This window comes from Canis lupus, chromosome 5 (assembly GCF_011100685.1).
Source record: "Canis lupus familiaris isolate Mischka breed German Shepherd chromosome 5, alternate assembly UU_Cfam_GSD_1.0, whole genome shotgun sequence".
In the NCBI taxonomy this organism is placed as follows: domain Eukaryota; kingdom Metazoa; phylum Chordata; class Mammalia; order Carnivora; family Canidae; genus Canis; species Canis lupus.
This window is the reverse complement of record NC_049226.1, coordinates 83495872-83508987: the sequence shown is the minus strand read 5'-3', so window position 1 is coordinate 83508987 and position 13116 is coordinate 83495872. Positions and strand designations below refer to the sequence as shown.

The following is a 13116-nucleotide window of genomic DNA, read 5'->3' as shown; positions in this document are numbered from 1 at the left end:
CAGAGAGAGAAGCAGGCTCCATGCAGGGAGCCCAATGGGGGACTTGATCCCGGGACCCCGGTATCACAACCTGAGCTGAAGGCAGATGCTCAACTGCTGAGCCACCCAGGTGTCCCCCTGCCCTTACCTATTCTAATAGAGAAATACCTTCCTGCCTCTTCTGAGCATGAATCAGGACATTGGCAATAGCTAAAAAAATTATAATAAACCTTAAAAGCATAAAAAAGACCCTTTCCTTGTGAGATGGGATTTTTTTTTCTCCCCTCCCCAAGGCTGCAGTTTTAAAGGGAAGGAGATACGTGCTGAAGGCAGCAAAGGAAGCCCACACAGAGACAACGGGGAAGGCCAGTGTTGGCCGGGGCAAAGAGCCAACTGGCCCGAGACCCTGCAGAGAAGAACCAGAGGGGGCTGCAAGCTTCAGGCCCTACGCAGAGCCTGAGCTCACGAAGACAGGAACACCAGGGTGAGAGGACCACGGAACCACAGGGCGGGAAGCAAGGAGGAAAATCCAAAGGAAAGGGCATCCATTTCCAAGGGACTTCCAGAGCAGTGGTCACACGGGGAAGGGGCCCCAAGGGCAGAAATTGGAAGAGCCAGACCGGGAGATGTTGGCCACAAAGGACAGAACAATCCTGCCTTCCTCTGGGCTCTCTGTGTACACCTGAACTGCTTGCAGGAAAGACGACTGATAATGAGATGTCCCACCGTCCTGTCCCCCGTAAGACTCCAATCCCAGGGCTGCGTTTATATTTTGACTGACGGACTGCGAGCTGGCTTGCTCTCACCAGGCTTAGTAAAGGGGCAGCCTATTCCCTGACAACCATGGCAAGATTCCCCTCCCAAGTCCCCTTCTGCAGGGTGGCCTTGACACTACCCCCCCGGGAGGTGGGGATGTAAATTGGCACACAACTACTTCAGCAGCAGAACACACAGAAGGGACGCCTGCCGTGTGACTTCCAAGGCTGAGTCATTAACGGCCGTGAGGCTTTCACTTTATTCTCTGAAACACCCACCTTGGAGCTCTGAGCTGCCAGGTAAGGAGTTTAACCACTCTGAGGCCGCCTGGCTGGGAGGAAGCCGAGCTACACGGAGAGGCCACAGGGAGGTGGTCCTCTTGGCAATCCTAGGCCTCTGGTCATCCTGACCCAGATGGCAGACAAATGGGTGCATGAACGAAGGAGCCTCAGATGATTCTGGACCCTGCCATCAAGTCCCCCTCCGCTCGGGAGTGTTCCCAGTGGACAGGCGATCCCCACTATGCTGAGCTCCAACCCACAGAATCTAACACACCACAGCGTTCTCTGCCGCTACCCGTTGCTAAAATTTGTTGCACAGCAATGCTAATGGGAACAGGTGGGGTTCAGGGATGTGCCACATAAATCAAAGGCTAGAAAAAAAACCCTTGCTAATTGAACAATCAGACCTCAGCTCAAATTCAGGTTCACTCAAGGCCAGGTGCCTCAGCTCCCCACCTTGCCTTCCTCATCTGTAGAGTGGGGACAACACTGCCCTCGTGGTGAGGATTTCAGTAGCTGTGAAAATTATCCCTGTGAACTCTGAGGGAGATGGGGCCAGTGCAGTGGTATGGGCCGTTGGATCACCCCAGCATCAACTGGTGGGTGACAGCCTGTGCTCACACTGACAACCGAGTGACCCAGTTCCATGGTAATCAAGATTCTATGGCTTTGCAGACTAAATGAAGAACCCGGGGCGTTGCCCCGATGGCAGAAATCAGTGAGATTTAATTTATCTCCTGTATGTTTTTGGATTTAATTGGAAATTTTTTCCCCAATGCATGGAGAAATTCACTGTCAAAATACAGGAAAAAAAAAAGGTGCACTGAGAGGCTGGAGAAGCAAACACCATAGCAGCTCTCATATTAATATAGTTTTTCCAAAATGGCAACTGAACTTGTGTCACAATTGAGCAAATGGGCTGCAGGAGTCACGAGCCTTTGAAAAATAATCCTGTGAGTATCTCACACTGGGGAGGGGTGGTGAAGGTCCCGGCAGCACCCTGGCCGTGCGTCTTTATTCCTGCCTGCGGGAATGCCCGCCACGTGACTCCCAGCACAGAGAGCACATGGGAGCCCCTACACCACCGCCCCCCCAGGTGCGAGGGGCATTCTGCTGGCTTCTCCACGCTTCCCAGCATAGCTTGGGTATGCGCAGGACCCAGTAACAGGGACCGTGAGGACAGGCAGCCTGGTGAGCCTCGGGAGAGAGCTCTGGGCACAGACACCACACCCCGAGGTGATCCCCCCAAGATGTTACGGTCCGTGAATGCCAATAAGGTGGGCAGCAACAGGAAGAAATTAAGGATGCCATGACAGGGCAGAGAGGGGCTCACATGAGACCCTGGGACTGAGAATCCCCAGGTGACGTTTCTCGAAGGTCCTCCAATAGCAGATAAAACCAAAACCTCAGAGAAATAGAGGATGGCTGCAAACGGGCAGCTGGGATGTCATGAGAAAGGATTTTATAGGAGGATATTCATGCCTACTGGAGACGGTTGTCGGGGGACTGAATGAGATCACTCATTCATCTGCTCACAGAAGAGCTGCTGAGCACCTGCAAAGTGCCAGACACTCAGAATGGCACACACGTGGCCTGGCCCTTGGGGAACAGAGTGATCTGATCGCCGGGAGTGGAGTAGGGCCTGGTTCCCCTCCCCCCTCCGAGACCACATCCTCATCTCCTGGGACTCAGTCATCCTTCGGGGTATCTGCTCTGGAAGCCAAGAAACAGGTAGAAATGTGTTTCCTTTAATAAATAAAATCTCCTTTGCTTCATGAACCCTGCCTCCAGGCGGATGCTGGTAATACAAAGTCAAGCGGGTTCTGTTGCGTATGTATGTTTTAATAAACGAGAACCATCTCCCCAGCCTCATGTTAAACAAAAATCTTCTTCAGGACAATTCCGTGGTGTGTTTCAAAAACAAAAATCCACACATTTTAATGGCCTCTGCCATCACCCAGAGGTCGGGAATGGTCCCTCCGGGTGTAGGGCTTACAGACTAGGGGAATGAGGTGGTCCCTACCCCACGCCACCCTAACGCTCCTAAGACCCGGCTGGATGATCCAGACTCACCTCCAACTGACGGCGTCCACGGTGGCTTCCTCAAAGCCATGTCAGCATCCCATTCAAAGGGTGGCACCATGGGTCCCCTTGTCATCTGTGTTCTTGGCATGCCCGGGCCTCCACTTCCCAGCCGCTGCCGCTGAGACTGGCAAGAAATGGAGCCGGGGCTGTGCCCGGCATTTGTTGTGAATCTTTTTTAACTAGGTAAATAATATCTCAGAGGCAGACATCTATAAAATGAGCTGTTCCGCCTCAGTGAGGCTTGTCGCAAATATGAGGGTTTGTTCTTTTCAAAATACTCCAACATCCTGCGGGTATGAAAAAAATAATCCCCTCTCGACTGATTGAGTCAGAGCAGTGTTTGAGCAGGAGCCACAGCAGCTGACTAGCAGAGCACTTCATAAAGGACACAGTCCCGGCACCGTCCTCTGGAAGGGCCCACATGGCGCTCCCACTCACCGAGTATCATCAACAGGCCGTGCGATCGCAGAAGGAGGGGCAGGGGGGCCAGCGGCCAGGATCTCACAGCCCCAAACAGGGCGCTGGGCTGGTTACAGGATGTGAACTTGACCTCCTGATGGAGCCCGAGAGAGGTCTCCTGTCCCGGCACCCCCACCAGGGAATGAGGGGCCTGCTCTGCAGTGAAGAAAGCACTCAATCAGCTGCTGAGTTCCCCCTCCACAGCAAAGGCTCTGATAACGAAAACCTCCCGTCAGATAGAAAAGGAGCAATCCTCAGGGAAAGGTCCAGAATGCTCTCCACATTGGGGATGACTAAAAAGGTGTTTGTGAGCAACCATGTCATTATTGAGGAAAATCACCAGCAAATGGAAAACGTATTTTCAGTTTTTGTAGTGATGGAGACTAATCAAAACCAGCTTCAAACGTGCAGTGTATTAAGGATCCAAGAAATGACCTTGATTCAAGCAATCACTTAAAATTGAAGTTGATAAGTGAGGAGAATGAGTCCTTCATTAGCAAGGTGACACCTGTTACCTGGCAGGAGCAGGGAGCCCTGGGGGCAGGAGCCGAGCGGGTGGACGCTCGCCATTGGCTTCACCTGGGTGCTTCCCTCTGCACAGCGGGGAGGCTGCTTGCACCCAGCAGCGCGGATGGGGCCAGGTCCCCTCACAACGCACTGCCTTCAGTCTTGCGTCTTTGTAGCCCAGGGTCACTTTACCTTTGTGCTGGGCCTTTACTCTGAAAGCTTTGCTGAGCATATGAGTATGATGCTCTCTCGACTCTGAGACGAGGCTTCAAGTGCAAATGGTGAGCGTGAATGGTGCAGAGAAGTGGGAAGGTGACACGGAGCCACGAAAGGGCGCGCTGATAACCTGTGACCATGGGGATGCCGATGTGGTAGGCGGGATAACGGCTCCCCAAAGATGCCCGCCTCCCAATCCACAGAACCTGAGAACACACCACAGGCCACACGGCAGCGGACAATTAAGATCCCAGGTGGAATACAGACTGCAGGTGGAGGAGGGTGTTAGTCAGCTGATGTGGAGACGGGGAAATTAGCCTGGTCTGGCCAGGAGATCCTAAAGGAAATCATAAGGGTCCTTATACTGTGGAAGGAAAAGAAGAGTCAGCTGGGGAGCCACGTGATGCGGCCAAGAGTCATCTGGCCGTTGCCAGCTTTGAAGACGTAAAGGGAGGCCACCAGCCAAGGAATGCAGGAGGCTCCACAAGCCAGACAAGGCCAAGAAATGGATTTTCCCCCAGTGCCTCCTGGAAGGTCCTGCCCGCACTGTGATTCTGGCCCAGCGAGACCTATTTCATACTTCTGGCCTCAAGATAGTAAATTTGTGTTGTTTGAAGCCACTAACTTGGTCATGACTTGTTACAGCAGCAGTGGCAAATACAAGGGACCGTAGGAAACTCTCCTGTGCTTCCTCAGTAAGCCCGGGCTGCTATGACCAAGTACCGGAGACCGAGGGGCTCGTAAACATGACGGGAATTTCTTTCTCATGGTGCTGAAGCCTGAGAAGTCCCAGGTCAAGGCAGCAGCAGACTTGGTGCCTGGTGAGACCTGTTTCTTGGTCCTTAGTTCTGTGTCCCCATGTGGAGGGAGGGGGGTCTCTTTTGTAAGGACGCCACTTCTATGCATGAGTTCCACCCTCACAACCGCGTCACCTCCCGATGGTCCCACCTCCAAATACCACCACCTCAGGGTTTAGGTTCAGGACTTCGGGGAGGACGCACACATCCAGTCCGTGGCAACGCGAGAAGAGCAAGAGGCGGGATGGCCATCCTCATTCATGTGGCCTCCTGGATTCGTTGGTGGGATCTAGGAACTTCCTGCAGGCCTGGTGGCCAAGCTGAGTCCCTATCTCGGCTTTTACCGGAGGCTGTGCACCCGGCTCATAACAAGCCTTACGTGTGCCACTCTCCCAGGCAAAAATCTCAAGACAGAGACACACACAAAGCTCATGGGGCTGGGCCTGTGGCCGGGCTGCAGTCAAGACCAGCTGGGACCTACAGGAACCAGGCCCAGGGAAGGGAGAGGGAGACAGGGCTCTGGGCGCTTCTATGTCAGAGATGTCCCGTCATCCACACCCTCTCGATTGCTCCTGCCTCCCTCATAGCCAGGAAGCCCCTCTCACCTAACAGATAACAGAGTGTTTCGGGCTGGTTTCCTGGACATAGACACTGGGATGGAAAGTCCCTGAAGAATGTTTCTTGCCAAGTGGTCCTGGGAGACACATGAGAGTAGTGAGGAAGGTGGGCCAGACAGAGGGACAGGCTGACCACAACACAGGGGGTTATGCTGTGGCCACTGGGGCCTCGGCTGATTCCAGGGGACCCTGGAATTGTCCCCATTTGAGGCCAGGGGGAACGGCCCTTCAGAACTGCACTCCCTCCTCCCTCAGCCAGACGTTAGCTGAGGGGACGGGCTGCACCTGCAGTGAGGCAGTTCCCCATGGCCAAGAGCAATTTCCAGGGCAGGATGGAGCTGGGGAGTATTCTCAGCATCTGGGGAACGGGTATGAAGGCCCTAAAGATGCAGAGGTCTGTGCAGAAGCCCCAGCATCCATCACAGAGGAGAGAGCCTGCTGGCCACGGTGGGCAGTAGCTGAAGCCTGGATGGAAGGGTCACCACCTCCGGTCCCGGCAGACGGGCCCCACAGCACTCCACACCTCCTAGGATCCCACAGGGGCACTGCCCCCCTCCCCGTCCTCGGTCCTGAGCAACCCCAGTGAGCCAGCCTGTCTCCCCCACAGAGGTGCTAACAGACACATCAAAGCCCCAGCTTCTCGCTTTCAAGAAGCTTTGAACCACACTTCTGAAATGGCTGTGTCCAGGAAGATTAAAAGTCTTCCTATTGAAGAATCAGAGGGTCTCGAGCATCAGAACGGAGTGGGTGGGCTCGCAGACACACAGTGCTTTGTGCACCAGGCAGTGGAATAGAAAAGCCAGAATAAAAATATGTGGGGATTCTAAGCAGTAAAGTCTTAGTTCCAGAATCTCTAATGTGGTGATCTAAGCGGGCAGGGCCCCAGGTGGGGTTGGGGAAGTGAGCACATTGCCAGGAAGGAAGCAAAGGCCCTTATTCATTCACTCAATCATTCATTCATGCAGAAATGATTAATGAGCATCTACTAAGTGCCAGGCACTATGAGAGGGCCTGGGGTACAGAGGGAATGGTAGAGATCTGCCCCTGCCCCTAAATTGCTGAAAGCCTGGTGGGGAGCCAGACAAGTAGTGAGCGTGAAATGTGCTGAGATGAGGAAGCACAGGGGCTGTGGGATTCCAAAGGAATCAGGGAAGGCTTCCCGGAGAAGGCAAAGCCTGAGCTGCACCTCAAAGGATGCTCAAGAGTGAATCAGGTGAAGGGCAGTGGAGAGAAGGGAGTAGGAGTGCAGCAAGGAGGAGGAGAGGTTGGAAAGAGGAATAGAGACAGGTGCCGCTGGGGGTGGGGGTGTGGTTAGAGCACACAAGGCCGTGAAGGACAGGTGAAAAGCGTGGCCTTTATCAGGAGGGCACGAGGAGCCGTGGAAGGTCCTTGAGCAGCGGTGTGACACGATTCCATCTGGGGATTAGGGCGATGGCAGCCCCACCAGCCCCTGAAGACGCTTCTGGGTTCATAACCCGTGGCTCTGACCCCAGGTTGGAGAGGGCTGGCCCGGTGGGGCAGCGGGAGCTCGGAGCATACGGGTGGAGGCCCTGCCCCATCTTGACTTTTCTACAAAGCCAGCACGTCTCACACAGCGACCTGATTAAAAACACGCCATCTGCCCACACGCCTAAGGCCCTGACTCCTCCCAGGATGGTCTGTTCTACTCCCCAGGCCTGAGAGCCCGGCCCCCCTCTGGCTTCCTGTGGCTGACTCCTCCGGGTCCCTAACTACCGCCACCACCCACAGGCTGGTCAGGCTCTTCCGCTCAGAGCCACCCCGGTCCCAGCGTGTCCCCCAGGCACAGTTCCCTGCCGTAGCCACCTGCTTCCATGCCTGCGAGTCTACCCGTCTACCTGTGTGTCTACCTGTAAGAGCCGGGCTCCCCAAGGGCAGGGGCCTCATCAGCACAGACCCGCTCCCCCCAGAGAAGCACAGCAGGCCCAGCCGGTCCTTGCAGCCCCGGGGCGGGAGGAATCATCAAACATCGCCTTGTCCAGACCGCTCTTCCGAGTGAGCAGACGTGGGAAGAGGACAGCGGTGCGGAGCTCCCACCAGGGCCCAGGCCTTCGGCGGACACCACCTCTCATCTCCCTCAAATCCACGTGCCAGCAGGTGTTGTGAGTCCAGCTCTGGACGCTCAGGGGGCAGGTACCAGCCCGAGCCACAGAGCTGGTCAAGGGCAAACCAAACTTGGGAGGCACACTTGGCCCTTCGCAAGTCCCCTCCCATATCACTGTCCAGCCCGCTTCTCATGGAATGGCAGCCACATATCCACCAAGCGGCCTTCTGTGTCACACGCTCAGAATACTCTCCTGTGTGTTCACACACAGACTGCTCACACGGCCTCCCTCAACAGGGCTGCAGATCTTTGGATCCATCTGATTCAGGAGAGAGAGGAAAAGCCGCCCTTGGGCCACTACTGTGGCTGCCCTGGGAGCTCACACGTGTCACTGCTGGCTCCCAAGCCCCAGGGCCTCCCAGCAAGCAAAACTCAGCTTCCTCACAAAAACCTTCCTCTAATCCCTCAAGGCCTGGCACTCACAAACCTGGCCCGTGACCCAGCTTCTTGGAGGCAAGGAAAGCAAAGGGAGAAGCGGACGGTCCTCCAGGATCTGTGGGACCCCGGATGGACCAGCACCTACGTGACTCAGCGGACCAGGCAGCTGGGTGCACAGCTGCACCTGCATCAGGGTCCGCCAGCGCCAGGCTGGGGCAGCCTCTTGGCCCAAGCGGATTCCCTGCGAGAGCTGAGACATGGCCCCTTTTCATAACATCCTCATCATGCCTGGAAAGCCACTGGCTGATGGAGGACAGGAGATGAACGTTAAGAAGGCTGACGGTGACCCACCATTATCCAAATCCGCTACTCTGGGAAATGAGTCCACTGACAGTCATGCCCGGGAGGAGCCCGGCAAAAGCCTTGAATCTTTACATTTAAACCCCAGAGGTCACAAAGCACAGCGTGTTTTTACTCAAATTGTGTGACAGGCATGGCCTTTCTGAACAGAACAACTGGGGAAGTACAAATAGTCTGATCCACGAAAGATCATCAAATTAAAGAAACATCGTGTCATGATGTGGACAAGCACATGTTGTTCTTAATTATAGTTTATTATGACTTTATTGAATGTTTTCTTGTAAGTCACCTCAAATCCTTTGAGGAATAAAGCAAGGCAAAAATAAATAAATGCTTTAAGTTAAAGCGTAGGTGGGACAGCATTCCAGTGACAGCAGTGGGCGCTCAGGGAACCAGGGAGGGCTTCACAGGGAGACACAGGCCCGCACGATAGGCAGCAGCTCCAGTCTCCATGTGGCTACACTTGCTCAAGCCTACCAGACGTTTCCACAGTAAGTCCAACCCCAGCATCAAAAGCCAGCATCTGGGCAGCCTAGGCGTACAGGGACTGCCTCCCTCCTCAGCACCCCAAGCCTGTGCCATGTGGAGGGAGGGCCAGGTGGATAGAGGAGCGTCTCGGAGTGTGGGGCCCTGGAGCCCCTCTGTCCCAGCCTTCCTGCTCTGTGCCCTTGAGCATACCTCTTCACCTCCTGCTCCTGAAATGGGGCCAGTAGAGCACCCGCCTCTACAGGGTGGTGTTGAGCTCGCGCCCAGAAATCTTGCAGCTGGATTGTTTAATGAGTGCTCGGCAAATCTCAGCCTGGCCCCTGGGAGTCAGCCTCCCCACTGGGGAGTAACGCTGCTGTCCACAGCCTGGGACGACCCAGGGCCCCTTGGCTCGTAGTAGGGCCTGGACCATGGGCTTGGTGGGGCCCCAGAGCAGGCAAGGACCGGAAAGTCTCAGAGGGGCTTCATAGAGAAGGAAGGGCCAGGGTTGTCTCAGAAAGGAAAGCAACACTCCAGAGAGGCGGAACAGCACACAGGAAGGCTGGAAAATGGGAATGGCACAGTGGGCGTGGAGGGCGACAGGGAGCCAGCCTGGCTGGGCAGGCGGGTGGGTGGCTGCCCAGGGGAAGGTGGAAAGCTGGCTCTCCCACCTGGAGGCTGAAAACTAAGCAAACGGACCAACAAGATTAATTCACATAGGCAGACAACTCAAAGCCGTGTGTGTGTGTGACCTGAATGGTGTGTAAATACTGGAAAAAAATGAAAAAGAAGAATTTTTTGATTGATCCAGCTGACACGGATTCTAGAATTTCTGCCTTTTGCTGGTGTTTAAAGAACTGAAATTAGGCCTCTGCCAGAGAAGGAGGCACTCCTGGTTTTGATAAAGATTAAAATGTTAGCACTCAGTACGCCCTCAATAAATACCCGTGGAAGGAAGGGAGGGAGGCAGGGAGGCAGGGAGGATGGGGAGGGAGGAGGGCAGGAAGGAAGGAATTGGAAAGCTCATTAAAATTTTTCAGGTGCCCCCCACTTGCCTGCAAGTTGGAGAAAGATTGTAATTCTCATCAGCTGGAGCCCCCTGGCTCCCTAAAGAGACCAACTGTTCTCACTGCTGTGTTACTATTGAACTTCACCAGAAAATGGGGCCTTCAGGCTAGGAACCTCCAGGGTTCACACTGCCAGAATCTTATTAGGAACACTCGTAATTCTGAATTAAATCCTGAAAGAAGGGAAACTGGAGTGGCAGGGCAGGGGTACGAAGCCCTTCCAGCCAGGAGGAGAAACACAGTTCAGAGCTCCAGCTTCCTGCCCAGAGCCAGGGGGCTCTGCCCTTGGGGTTCCCTGGTCCCTCCTGGACCAACCCCCTTCCTTCTCCCTCCAGCCCCAAGGGGCATGCTCCCCAGGGCTCTGGCTTGGATTCTACACCCCCCGGATTCAAGTCATGGAAGAAAGCACAAGTATCGAGCACCTACTGTATGTCTGGCCCTGGGCTAAGTACTTTCCGCGCATTATCTCCTTTGATCCTCAGAGCAACCCCCCAAGAAGGTATTATTAGGCCTAGTTTACAGATAAAGAAACTCAGTCTCAGAGGTCCAAGGTCACACCATTGAAAGAGTCAGAGCCAGGTCTCCCCACCCAGGCTCTCAACCCTACTAAGTGGTCCTTGGACAAACATCGGGATGTTTCCTTATTCCTGTACCACCTGACTATGGCTTACTTAAGATTTTTCCTTAAAATGACTCCCTTTGGGATCCCTGGGTGGCGCAGCGGTTTGGCGCTTGCCTTTGGCCCAGGGCGCGATCCTGGAGACCCGGGATCGAATCCCACGTCGGGCTCCTGGTGCATGGAGCCTGCTTCTCCCTCTGCCTGTGTGTCTGCCTCTCTCTCTCTCTCTGTGACTATCATAAAAAAAAAAAAAAAAAATGAATCCCTTTATTAACTTAAATAAATGTATTGAAAGAAAACATCATATCACTGTGATACGTGTAAAAATAGTTCCCCTTATCAAAAGTGACCAGGATGGGGACGCCTGGGTGGCTCAGCGGTTCAGCGCCTGCCTTCAGCCCGGGGCGTGGTCCTGGAGTCCCAGAATCGAGTCCCACATTGGGTTCCCTGTGTAGGGCCTGCTTCTCCCTCTGCCTGTGTCTCTGCCCCTTTCTCTCTGTCTCGTGAATAAATAAAATCTTAAAAAAAAAAAAAAAGTGACCAGGAAAGAAAACTCACACAGTGAGTGTGAACTGCCACCAGATCCTGTGGCCTGCTGAAAGCACATGCCTCCGCCCTCTTACTCTCCAATCAGAAGGGAGATTTTAGCAAAACCCAGAGGGCTCACTGGCACCCAAGTGCCTCCTTCACCAAGACAGGACGGACAGAGATCACAAGGGTCCCCCTTCTCATCCTGTGACCCAGCCCTGGAAACATGTGTCTGGGCCCCTGATGCAGTCAGGGGCTGCAGTGACCCACCCACCCACCCTCAGGAACAACTAGCCCAGCCTGCGGGAAATGCTCTCCCCCTCGTGTCCCAGGACCCACCCAGTCCCACAGCTTCTGTGCCACCCTCGCCCCCAACACATGTCTACAGCCCAGACTCCTGTGGCCAACTTGTCAACACTCAGATTCTCCTCCCAGGAAGCATCGGAGGGCCAAGCCCACGGCCAGTGCGCACTGATACATACCCCACTATCCACACACTCGGATGCCACCCTCAGCCCAGGGGCCCAAACTGGAAAGGAGTCATCTTGACCTGCACCCTCACCCCAACATCTGTAGATGTTCCCGTAGAGTGCCAGGCTGTGAGCTGGATGCGGATGGATCAGACACATCCACCATTCCTGCTCCAGTGGGAGTTCTCAGTTCAGGGACAGAGCACCCCAGACAGCTCTCACCAGGCCTGGGGAGACAGACAAGGAACCACCGTGGAACTTTCGGGGGGTGGGGAAGCGGGGGATGGGGCTCACGAAGGAGGTGCTGCTCACTTGGCAGTTCAGAAAGCCTCTCTCTTACATCGCTGTATGTGATTCTCAGAACGGGGCTGTGGCTGCGGCAAGTTTTACAGAGGAGGAAATAGAGACCCTGCAGGTTTAAGCAACACGATGTCACAGCGCCTGCCTGAAACTCAGCCACCGACCCTGCACGCTCCACTGTTTCTCCGATGGGCGCTCAGAAATCAGTGGCCTGCATCCAATTCCTACACGTCCACCTTGAGGCGAAGCCCCTGAATGCAGGAGTCACCGCCCGTGCTGTCTCCTTCGCCATCCTCCAGTTCCCAAAGCGTGCCCGCGGCACCCAGCACGCAAACCACAGGGGCTTCGTCGAGTGGGAGTGGACAGTGCTAAGAGCGGGAGGGGAAGGAGAGGGGGAGGCCACAGAGCTTCCTTCTCCCTGAGGTGACCGTGCCCGGGGACCCGGAGCAGTCACACGCCAGGTGCCTCCGGAAGGCCTCCTCAAAGAGGTCATTTTTGAAGTTGGTTTTGTGCAGCCCCAAAATGTAGCTGGGCTTTTTGCATATTTGAGAGGCAGGTCGCCCAGTAAGAATGGATGGGGAGCAGCTTAGAGACGGGGCTCCTTCACATGCTGTCCACGCCTGCCAGCCAGCTCAGCAGCCCCTGTCTCCCTTCCAGCCCCGCTTTGGGAATCCCGGATGGAAAGCCCCAGAAGCCGGCAGCTCGGGCTCCCTCTGCGGGAGAGCGGCCCTTTGCAGAGAACCGTGGGTCCCTCTGGTGGCCACGGGCGGCAGCGGCGCCGCGGAGGGCGCGGCTCTGAGCAGGATCTGAGACCTCTGGCCAGAGAAGGGGAAGTGGGGTCCAGCCTGAGACCCCACACACCGAGCCGAGCGGGAGGCAGGGTACGAGCGGCGCCAGGGATGCCCAGAGGAGTTTCGTTGGCTCAGCTTCTGGTGAAGCTTCCCCTCCTCCAAAGGGCTTCCATAATCTGCCTTTTCAATAGGATCTTTGAGTGGGGTGTTAATGACACGACCAGAGACACCAAGCTGGCTTTCAAGGGCTTTCCCCCCACCCCTGGTTTCTCAAATCTGAGTAACTAACGGCAGCCACTTATTGAGGCACTTCTCAGAG

At 55.1% G+C, this 13116-nt stretch overlaps 1 long non-coding RNA gene across 1 annotated transcript in view; it reads right to left on the bottom strand.

Annotated features, from left to right (window-relative positions):
- The window catches only part of LOC119871970, a 99148-nt gene that overhangs the window by 8153 nt on the left and 77879 nt on the right, over positions 1-13116 (bottom strand). Inside the window, exon 4 of the long non-coding RNA XR_005360233.1 lies at positions 3090-3247. This is a non-coding gene — a long non-coding RNA (uncharacterized LOC119871970). The remainder of the gene's footprint in view (positions 1-3089; positions 3248-13116) is intronic.